Source organism: Myotis myotis, unplaced genomic scaffold (assembly GCF_014108235.1).
Source record: "Myotis myotis isolate mMyoMyo1 unplaced genomic scaffold, mMyoMyo1.p scaffold_m19_p_3, whole genome shotgun sequence".
Lineage (NCBI taxonomy): Eukaryota > Metazoa > Chordata > Mammalia > Chiroptera > Vespertilionidae > Myotis > Myotis myotis.
Genome location: NW_023416335.1, coordinates 167980467 through 167992709, shown reverse-complemented (window position 1 = coordinate 167992709; position 12243 = coordinate 167980467). Strand labels below are relative to the sequence as shown.

Genomic DNA, 12243 nt, shown 5'->3' with positions numbered 1-12243 from the left:
TCTTCTCTTCTCTTCTCTTCTCTTCTCTTCTCTTCTCTTCTCTTCTCTTCTCTTCTCTTCTCTTCCCATACTCACTCCCTTGACGTCCTCATCCAGTCTCAGGGCTTAAACGCTGTCTATATGAAAATGACTCCTAAATGTATGTCTCTAGCCAGGCCTCTCTCCTGAAGTCTGAGTTTGTATATCCAATTACCTACTGAACATCTTCACTTGAAGAACGGATTAACAACATGAACTCGCCTTGCCACCACCAATATGGAGACTTTGTACCAAGTCCCATTCTTAGTGCTCGAATGCCCCAACCTGAAGCTGAAGAAGCCACTCTAGGGCACATGCCCTCTGCCATGACGGTGTATGCTCTATTGGTGGTGTCTTACTTTCTGATCCCTGGAAGAATAATTTATGATGTTATTATTGAATCTCCAGAGACCAGTGGCTTTTTTGGCCTAGAGAGTAAATGGACAATATATTATGGAAGGACTCACATCCAACTTTCTGTTCACAATGGGAGTTTAGGTTTCATAATCCCAGACTGACCCAATGCACCAAACATTCCAAAACTCAGTAGATTTCTTCTTCTACTCACTGGATTCATCTGTGCCCTATTACATCTTCTCATGGCTAGAATGTTCATGAGAATGAAACTGCTGGGCTATCTGATGAATTAGAGTGCCTTTTGAGAAGAAATCTCTGGATACTAGATTTGCACCTGTTAATAAAGTTTTAAAAGTTGTACCAAACCTCTGATATAAAATATGTAAAAGGATGAAAAGTAGCAGAAAAGAAGCATCTAGTAGAAAACATGGGAAGCATATTAAGCTCAGACTAGAATATCTTCTTGGTATCATAGAGGCAAGCTTATCACAGTATTTTTTCCTGGTCCTATACTGTCATACCAATGATGTTAAATGGCATTCTCTTCTCAGTTTTTCATGTATTAAAGAAAATATATTCCATTTATACAAATATAATACTTAACAGAGTGATTATTTTTTGCAAACCGCTTAACATTTTTTGGAGATGACATTCCTGACTTTTAAGAATTGATGTAAAACTAAAAACCAAGATCCCAAAGGTTGAGAACTCTGGACAGCTGATCAGCTTTACCTGTGCTGCTTTGCCTTTAAGCAGAGTGTAACTGTGTATTACTTCAGATATGTATGTAACACTGTTTCCTGAACAATAAGGTATATGGAAAAAATAGAAATAAATAATGTTTTAATAAAAAAACCACAAACTCAATATGTTTAAGATTTCTGATCTCCCTCCCAAGAACCTAACTTACTCACAGACTTCCCTTTCTTAATTTCATTCCTTTATGAGCCCAGGCCTAAAAATGTGGAGTAGTCTTTATCCCCTCTGTCTCTGACCACTTTTATTCTGTCAAAAAATTAATTTGACTCTATCTTCAAACTATATCCAGAATTCAATCACTTCTCTGTACTACCATACCACTACCATTGTCCAAGCCATCATTATTTCCCCTGAGGATTGTTATGCTAGTCTTCTGACTTTCCTGTTCCTATCTTTTCCCTTTTAGTGTGTTCTCAACCCACAGCCACAGTAACCCTTTGAAAATGTAAATCACATCATGTCACTTCCCTGTTCCCACTCTCATCTCATTCAAAGTAAAAGCCAAAATCCTGATAATGAAGTGCACCTCTTACTATCTGACTTCACCTCTTATTATTTTCTTTGTTGTCTGCACCCCTCCAGTTCCACTGCCTCCCTGCTGTCCTTTGAACAGAGCACACAAGCTCCCAGTTACCAGCATCTCTGTCTCTGTAGTCTGTCTTCCCACTTAGAATCCTTGCACTTCCTGTCCCCACCACCTGAAATGCTTCCCTGATACCTACGTGACTAATTCCTCACCTTCTTCAAGTGTTTGCTCAAATGCTATTTACTTAGCGAATCCTTCCATGACCCCTTTATTTACAATGGAAGAAAACCACCCCAGGCCCTCCTGTATTACTTTTTCCCCCAGAGCCTTTATCAGTGTTACATACTTCTAATTCACTTATATGCTATATTCATTATTTATTATCTGCCTTCCTCCCCCAAAGTGTAAGAACGTAGGGCAGAGATTTCTGTCTGTTTTGTTCACTGATGTATCTCAGGTGCCTTAAAGAGTTTCTGGCACATACATTGTACATACTTTGTAGATATTTGTTAAAGAATGAATAAATGAATGAATGAATGAATGCATGAACAAATAAATGAGTGAATACATAGAACTCTGTATCCAATATTCTTGTCAAAATACAAATGGAATAATTTTGATATTTGAGCGTGTACTACGATATAAACAAGTCTAAACAAATATTAAAAACCACTATTGTAGCCCTGGCTGGGTGGCTCACTTAATTGGAGCATCATTCTGTGCACCAAAAGGTTGTGGGTTCAATTCCCAGACAGGGCACATACCTAGGTTGCAGGTTCAATCCTGGATTGGGATGCTTACGATGTTTCTCTTTCTCTCCTTCCTCTGTCTCTGAAATCAATAAAAACATATCCTCCATTGAGGATTTTCAAACATCACTATTATACAGATTAGTGTGGAAACACACTTGTAATTATAAAAGAAGTACAGAGTTTATCTGAAAGCAAAAAAAAATAAAAGGACTGTCTCACCAATGTTATGTTCAGGTACATATTAGTGAGTGAAATAATACCTAGAAAATTTTTTTAAATGCCTATATCTGAGGAGTGAAAGTGGAGTGCAATGAGGTTTGAGTGTTCTAGGCAGAATGAAAGAACAGAAGCAAAGAAAGACCTAAGGAACAGTGAGAGTATGAAGAGCAAGATGCAATAAAAAAAAAGTCTTGAGTGAAGAGATGGTGGTGAATGATGAGGCTGGGTTGAGAATTAAGTAGAAGCCTTTTCACAAAGATCTGTGTGCACCCTAATAAAGAATTTCAGCCTCACCCTAAAAGCAATGGGGAGTCTTCCAGTTCCTTCACCTCTTTATCGCCATGACCTTTCTCTCCATCCTGTCAGCCATCCATCCCCATGGTCTGATCCTAGCCTTCATCAGTACTAGAAACAACATCACTTCTAAAACCTTAATTTCAAAGATTACACTTTCTAATAACCAGATCACTTGTTCATGTAGCCCCACAGCTAAAAACCTTCACCTTCACCAAAACGCCCACTACACTGATCCCAGCACTTTCTCACAATTAGCCCTTGCCTGCCTCATCCTTTTCCTCGTCTAGCCAAATCCTATGGTCCACCATCAGAATTGCACGCTTTCCAAAGACCCTGAGCTCTCTTACTCTTTTATCCCTCCATACTACTCTCCTGGCTAAACCATGATTGTTAATCTGGCATCTGAAAATTGGTAGAGAAAAATTATATATGTAAATTTATTTGTTTCACTTTAAATTCATATCACAGACCAGAAATGGGTATTCTAAATGACCCAGAAATCTTAGTCTGATAGATTCACTTTCCCATCCCTCTTTCATTTTCTCTTTTTTTCTCTCTAACTTTCCACACCCTTTCTCATCTTTCACTTTCATTCTCAGTAGATGACTTTGCCTCATACGTCAGTGAGAAGCCATAAATGGGGAAAGACTCTTCTTGCTCTCTACCTACAAACAGACTTGCCTCTGCACTGCCCTTCTCTAAGAGTCCAACAGAGAAAGTAACCTCTCCTTCTAAAGCAGCGGTTCTCAACCTGTGGGGCGCGACCCCTTTTGGCGGTCGAACGACCCTTTCACAGGGGTCGCCTAAGACCATCCTGCATATCAGATATTTACATTATGATTCATAAGAGTAGCAACATTACAGTTACGAAGTAGCAACAAAAATAATTTTATGGTTGGGTCACAACATGAGGAACTGTATTTAAAGGGCCAGAAGGTTGAGAACCACTGTCCTAAAGGAAGGCCCCCCTCCACATCTAGCTCCTCATCCAATCCCTCTTTGTCATCAAGGCTGGCTCCTTCTCTCCTTTTCTGCATTGTCATCATTCCCTCTCAATTAAATCACTCCACTGTTATCCTCTTATTCTCAAGTAGCCCCAACTTAGAAAGAAAGAAGAAAGAAGAGAGAGAGAGAGAGAGAGAGAGAGAGAGAGAGAGAGAGAGAAGAAAGAAAGAAAGAAAGAAAGAAAGAAAGAAAGAAAGAAGAAAGAAAGAAAGAAAGAAAGAAAGAAAGAAACTCACTTCATTGGATAACCCCCTCCAGGTTCAGTCTCTCCCCCGACTTCCCTTCACAACAAAATTGCTTCAGACTTTTTCTATACTTAACCCTGTCTGATTTCACACTTTTTATTCTCTCTTCAACCCTTTACAGTCTGGTTTTCACTCCCTACCATTCCAGTTAAGGCTGCTTTTGTCAAATTCAAAGAACTTTTCTCTGTTCTATCTTACCTCTCAGCAGCATTCCAGGGGGCGTTTAACCTTCTCATTCTTGTAATAATCTTCTCTTCACTTCCTGACACAACACATTGCTTTTCCCCTTACCTCCCCGCTTATTCCTTCCCACTCTCTTCTGCAAACTCAGTTTGTTGGTGTTCCTCAGAGTCACCCCAGGGCCCTCTTCTCCTCTTTCCTCTCTACACTTTTTATTATTCAGTCCAGCTCAATAATTTTAAAATAGTTTGAGGTGGCTCCCAAATCAATACCTTCAATATGGATGTCTCCTCTCAAGCCCAGATACCCTTACCCATTTTCACCAATGTGCAGCTGAGTGACTGATCAGTTTCACGAGTCCAAAAGTATATTTCTAATTCAAACTCCTTCCTCACACTTCACCACGTTAGTGATGCCTTCATTGTTCATCTTATTGCTTAACCCAGGAGTCTCAGAATCTTCATGACCCCTTCATTGCCCCCACACACTCAGAATGGGACAATGTAGATACCTCAATTCACCTAATCGAGTGCATTTTGGGGATGTGGGAGGAACCTGGAGTCCCCAGAGGAAACCCACAGATGTGGAGGAACCTGCAAATTCCACACAAACAGTGGCCCTGGGACTGTTCAGGGAGCATTTGTTTTCTTTTCAGTGTTACAACACAAAGGATATTGAATGAAATGAATTATTAGAGGACCTGCTGTAATTACACAAGAGGGAAGCGAGGAGGAAAGTGTCCAGCTGACTCCCATGTTGCTGCAACTGGTTGTCTTATTTTGCAATTTATTGAAAGAAGGAACTACTAGTGAATATTTGAGGTGAAATAAGAGCTCATACTTAACTTCTTGTACCCAATTTCTATTGCAAAATTTTTATTGAATTTATTAGGGTGACGTGAGTTAATACAATTATACAGGTTTCAGTTGTACAATTCTATAATATAGCATCTGAATATTGTGCTGTATATGAACTGTTTATTAAAAGGTAAACAGAAAAATGGAAGGGATTTGAGGTGTACATTAAAAAGGAAGAACAGACATAATAAATTCAGGAAGAATTGAAAATACAATGTGAATTGGCATCAAGAAAAACAATACCTAAACTGATAGCGATTTAAACATGAGTCCCACCTACCTGCAATGGGCCTTGGAACCACATGGTCCTAGATTCTAGGCAAAATGGCTCCAGGGGTTAAGGCATTCTTTCCCTTCCTCACAATTGCTCATCTAAGGAGTTAAGCTCTAACGGCCCTGTGGTCTAGAAATAGGAGTAGCTGTTCTGACTAAGCTCTAGGAGAGATCACCATTATAATTAAGAATTTATTCTGAAAGGTATCGTAGGAGTAATCTAACAAAAATCATATCACATATGAAGAACCAAGTTGTTAAGAGGCTACATAAAAGGCCACCAAGCACAGTTATTGTATTCTGAGGTGATATTTATAAGCCTGGGGGGGAAGGAAAAAAAAAAAAAGACAGAAGAGCTCATTTGAATCTGAGATGCCTGTGAGACAACCATGTCAAAATGTCTGGCTTTTAATTTTAAAAGTAATATGATTTACAGATTATTTTGCAAAATAAAGAACAAGGAAAAGAAATCAAACATCATCTTTAACCCCAACTCAGAGACAGCTACAGTTAATATAGGGGTGTATAGCCTTGCTTCTAAACCTGTACACACACACACACACACACACACACACACACACACATACAAATACACAATTTTTGGCTATTAACATATTGTTTAATCACCTAATTTTACCTTTAACAATGAATCATGGCCATTTTTATAGTTCACCATTCATCTACAAAATTATTTTCAGTAGCTGCATAGGACTTCATTATATAAATTTGCTAAACTTGATTTAACCAATCTCCTCTTGTTATCAAAAAAAAAATTATGAGAGAACTTTTAGGGCAGTGAAATCACTCTGTTTGATACTATCATGATGGATACATGCCATTATACATTTTTCAAAGTCCATAGAATGTACAACAGCAAAAGTGAACCCTAATGTAAACTATGAACTTTAGGTGACAATGATGTATCAATGTAAGTTCTTCAATTCTAACAAAGATATCATTTTGGTGCTAGATGTTGCTAGAGGGGGAGGCTGTGTGTATGTGGAGCAGAGAGCATATAAATTTTGCTGTGAACCTAAAACTGCTTTAAAAAAGTAAAGCCTAATAGATTATGATGACCATCCTATTATATAAAACTATTGGCACATTTCTATTTCCTTAAGGTAATTCCAGTAAACAGAATTGTCTGGTTAAGGAGTAGGCTCATTTACCACCTTGTGTGTGCTATCAATTTTCCTCCAGAAAGTTTTTGATAACTTATGCTCCAATTAATTGAGTTAGTTTTATCCCTGATTCAAAATTGCTCATATTGTGTTTCACTACACACTTCCACTTACCCCATCCCCAAAATAGTGCTGTAAAAGCATTATTAAATGTTTCTATCAACAACATCCCTATTTGCTTAACCACAATGTAGTACCAAGTCCATTGGGTCTTTTGATTACCAACTAACTGCATCTCTGAGAAAATGTATACCATACTAATTTGTCTTTATTTAAAATTTCAAAGAAATTCCCACATGGATCCCAGATGTCGACCATTTGATGTAAGAAGGTGTTTCCTCATTATACAAATATGGTATGTGTCCAAAATATTGACATTGTTTAGTTTATGAATCAGTTAAAATAACTATATCACAAAAAACAATGGCTCACGTGTGAGTCATAAATTAAACAATGCCAATTTCTTGATGTGCACCACATTTGTATAATAAGGAAACACCTTCTTGGATTAAATGTTCAACATCTGGAATCCATGTGAAAGCTTTAAAAAATTAGTCCTTTATTTTCTTAAATTTTCCCGGTGTAGAAAGAAATCCTAAAAGGAGGCAGTTTTTACAAAACTTCCCCTGCTCCAAATAGTCTTGCAAGTAGTGCATCGCTTGGTTGTACAAAAGCTTAAGCCAAAGCAATATAAGTCAAATTCCATTACAGGGAATGCAAACAAAAGTGTTTTGTTTTTGTTTATTCTAGATGTTTTGCTATGATATTGTAGAATACAGTTATAGTGGGTTGAATAGTAGTTCCCAAAAAAGTATGTGCATATCCTAACTCCCAGAACCTCTGATTGTGACCTTATTTGAAAAAAAGGGCCTTTGCAGATGCAAGTAAGTTAAGGATTTTGAGTGTGATCATCCTGGACTTAGAGTCAGCTTTAAATCCAATGACAGGTGATCTTAGAGAAAGGCAAAGGGAAATTTGTGACAAGATACATAGGAAAGAAGACCATATAAAGTCAAAGGTAGAGATTGGAGTCACACAGCCCAAGCCAAAGAACTTGTAGAGCCACCCACCAAAACCTGGAAGAGGCACTTTCTTAAAGTCTATAGAGGGGCCATGGCTGGGCTAATATTTTAAATTTGGACTTTTGACCTCCACAAATATGAAAAAATACATTTCTGTCGTTTTCAGCCACACAGTTTGTGGTAATCTGTTATGTCAGCCCTAGGAAACTACAATGAAAACTCATACTAATAGAATTAGCTATATATCATGAATTAATTATATCACTATGTTTTATTAGACTTTGACATGCCTGATTTTTCTGCTTTTGATTAGAATCAAGCACTTGTTGGTTCTGCTTTGTGTTTAAATAACATTAAAAGCTCCCTTTTAATGTTGGAATGTTCTGATCCCCAAAACTCTCCCCATAATTTCAAAAGTTGTTCAAGCAACTTTGAGAGAATATCCATAGAGATGTGACATCTGAGGGAGTCTAGACTAAAAAGGCAAAACAGCCATACCATCTCCATCTCCAAATGGTGGCATGCCCATTAGTTTGCTTGACTTCTGCACATGTTGTGGACAAGAATACATACTTGGAAAAGCTAAATCAAGGAGGCAGGCAGAGAATAATCAAAGCACTTATATACATACTAGAGGCCTGGTACACGAAATTTGTGCAGGGGGGTGGCCCCTCAGCCCGGCCTGCACCCTCTTCAATCTGGGACCCCCTCGGGGGATGTCCAACTGCCTCTCACAATCCGGGACCTCTGGCCCCTAACTGCTTACCTGCCTGCCTGCCTGATCACCCCTAACCTTTCTGCCTGCTTGCCTGATCGCCCCTAACTGCTCCCCTGCTGGCCTGATTGCCCCTAACCGCCTCTGCCTCGCCCCGCACCCAGGACCCAGGATTCCTTCCCTCTGGCCGGCCGCAAGCACCCAGGACCCAGGCCAACTTCGCCTGGACCGGCCACAGCCACATGGGACTATGGGCAGGTGGCTTCGCCCAGAATGCAGCCGTAGGTGCCCAGGACTTCAAGGCTGGCAGCTTGTCCCTCTCCCGGGCCACAGGCGCAAGTGCAGCCGCTGGCGCCCAGGACCGTGGGGTGGGCGGCTTGTCCCTCTCCTGGGCCACAGCCTGGCTGGTCCCCATTCCTCTCTCCCCAGTGTTGAGTGTCTGAGCAGTTCTGGCACGAGGGCATGAGGGCGTGATGACCATTTGCATATTAGTTCTTTATTATATAGGATATGCATCATCCATGGACACAGACTAAAGTGCAGTGAAGGCATGGGGGGTGGGAGAGTGGGAGCCTGGTGAATGAGGTCAACAATAAAGATAAATTTTTAAAAATGACTGTAAAGCACAATTAAAGAGAGGTAGAATATTACCCTACATTAGTATGTTTGCTGCTGGCTATGTACTGAAATCCAAGTGTGTCCACTCCCTTGGATTTTGAATTAATGGGCTGTTTTGATCAACTTTACAGTGATCTTTTGGAAGGGGCTCTCCATTTGGTATGTTTGGTACTCCTTGATATTCAACGCCACTGAGAGTATAAGCCCAAGTTCCCTCAATTTTCATAGTTTTATGTTTGCTGAGATTTTATTGAGTTAACAGAAATAATAAGCATCGGATTGTTATTCTTCAGTACATTTTATAGTACAGGAGCCCATGATCATTCTTTCCATGACCTCCCACTTCCTGACCTCATCCCCTGGTCCACCTCAAGAAGTGAAGGAGTAACAATGGAATATTACGCAACGATTATCAACAGTTTCAACGAATTTTTAATGGGATGGGAAAATGTTCTCTGTATAAAGTTAAGTTTAAAAAAGCAGGACAATTTGTTTAGACACACATATTTACATATTCATACATTCAAAAGCGAAAATTTTTCACAATAGAGCTAAATTGATTATCTCCAAATGGCAGAATTACACATACATTTTTCTTTGTTAGCTATTTTCAGGTGTGTTTCTTTATAATGGGCATGTATAATTTTTATAACCAAAATAATAATGTAATGGAACCCAACTAAACCTGGAAGCTAACAACCATCTTTGTGGGGCTAGTTGCTATGTCCTTAAGGTAGTTAATTGTGGTATTAAACAAGGTTGTTTATTTCAGAAATGGTTTATAAAATATATAAATTAATTCTGCAAAACTTTCCTTGTATATTCAAGAATACTCATCATCCTTATATCCCCCTACTTGTGTTATTTACCTTTACTTCACTCTTCCCACCCACCATGAGTACAGGTTGATCTGAGGCTGAGAAGAGAGAAAGAATTAGACAGTAGAGTGCACTATGAACAAAAGAAAGTTATTGAATTCTTCCCCCAGACTCTTCCTGACTCCTCTTTTGACCAATGTAGCTGAATGGAGGAGGGATAGCATAGAACTCCAGCAATGCAAATTAGCTTGTATTTCTCTGAATAGTGCAGTACTTAACTCTATCACGACCACCACCACCACCACTGTAAATGAAGAAATGGGTGTTTTGGAGGATGTTATATTATGTTTTGCCCCAAATTTACTGGTTCCAGTCACCCATGGCATGGGACAGTTCAAATGTTATTTGACAAGAAGACTAGATTATAAGTTCCTTGAGTGGAAGAACCATGCTGTCCCTCATTTGGTTACAAAGAGCCTAGGACAATGTCCAATAAGTGTTGAAGTCCAGAAAGAAAAAAAATATATTTGTGGATTTCAGATGACTGCAGAGGCAATATCTAACACAAAGCTTATGAACAAAATGTAATGAGCTTTGTTGCATTAAAAGGCCAGCAGATACAGATGATGTATTATAGAATTGTATACTTGAAACCTATATGTTATTAACCAATGTCACTCCAATAAATTCAATTTTTTAAAAAAGGCTAGCAGACCTTGACAAATCACTGCTCATCAAGGGATGAGTGGTGGAGCACGCTGGGAAGTATGTACATTTTAAAAGGATGCCTCAACATACACATGATGTATTATAGAATTGTATACCTAAAACTTTTATAGTGTTATTAGCCAATGTTATCCCCAATAAATTTAATTTAAAAAGAAAATAAAAGGATGCATCCGAATGGGGAATGAGGGAAGCCAGAAGGAACATGTATGGTTTGGACAAGCACATTTAGTGGTGATTTTATATTTTAAAAGTGGAAAAAATTATATGCATAATGATCCTCAGGGGTAGAGAGGAAGGTGTGGATGTTGAAGAGTGTGTATGAAATATATGTCCAAATCTGAGCACATATTCAAAATTGATTGGAAGGTGTGGCCTGTTCATGCGTCTGGATTTTTAAAGTTTAAGAATCATTCGCCTAGCCAAAACCGGTTTGGCTCAGTGGATAGAGCGTCGGCCTGCGGACTGAAAGGTCCCAGGTTCGATTCCGGTCAAGGGCATGTACCTGGGTTGCGGGCACATCCCCGGCGGGAGATGTGCAGGAGGCAGCTGATCGATATTTCTCTCTCATCGATGTTTCTCACTCTCTATCTCTCTCCCTTCCTCTCTGTGAAAAATCAATAAAATATATTTAAAAAAAAAAAAAGAATCATTGGCCTAAATAACTAGGTTCCCCACTCAAACCACCTCATTACTGAGAAAAGAATTGCCTTTTAAACATCAGTAATTGTGGTGTTCTCTGTCTTCACATCCAGTGTTCATTCCGTACCTGCTTACAGACGTCCAGCCCTTTATATTTAGCTTTAAAAAGTAGTCCCCTTGATAGATGCTAGAGGATGGTGCTCACCATTTTGTCCTTCTCATCTGCTTAAGATCCATTTGACAATTTCCTTAAAAAAATTTTAAATACTTTTGCCTCCAGGCATCTATGGTCCTGGTGCTCACTAGAGCAGTATTTGTTTGGGAAGCAACAAATCCACTAATGTGTGATCACATGGAGAAAAGGATAGCATGTAGATAAGAGAGGAAAATACACCTGTAAGTACACTGTAGGCGAATGGAAGGCTAGCAGAGCACAAGGTGAGAGAGAAGGGAGACCCTTGTTCAATTAGAATATCAAGCTCTGCAGTTCTTTCCCACAACTCAGGTAAGTGAAGGCCAAGTTAAAGGTATAGCGGGCATATGTATGTGTACCATGTGTATATGCTTGTGTTTCCTAGGTATTCCTAATATATTAATCCGAAGAGTACTTTTCCTAAGCCTAACACATTCCAAAGTGGAAACCAATTAGAAGATTTATTTGTATATTCAAATATCAAGCCAATCTTACAAAAAGAAACCTCTGCTGCATCTGAGCATGGGGTAAAACCTGGGGGCAGATCACTTACGTACCATTAGCCTCCTTCTAAAAGATGGGTAATCAATGGCCATGACAGTTTCTCTCACTTGATTTTCCCAGTATTCTCAATAGAAATGGACTGTAGATAAGTACTTATTAGCAATGAGTGATTTAAAAAAAAATTCCATTTTATGCTCCTATGGAGTTAATCTCTATAGAGCAGCGGTTCTCAACCTGTGGGTCGCGACCCCTTTGGGTGGCCTAAGACCATCGGAAAACACATATATAATTGCACATTGTTTTGTGATTAATCACTATGCTTTAATTATGTTCAAT

General features: G+C 39.1%; 1 pseudogene; it reads left to right on the top strand.

Moving 5' to 3' along the window:
- The first annotated feature begins 255 nt into the window (after window positions 1–255).
- LOC118650688 lies at window positions 256–668 on the top strand (annotated as a pseudogene).
- The last annotated feature ends 11575 nt before the right edge of the window (window positions 669–12243 follow it).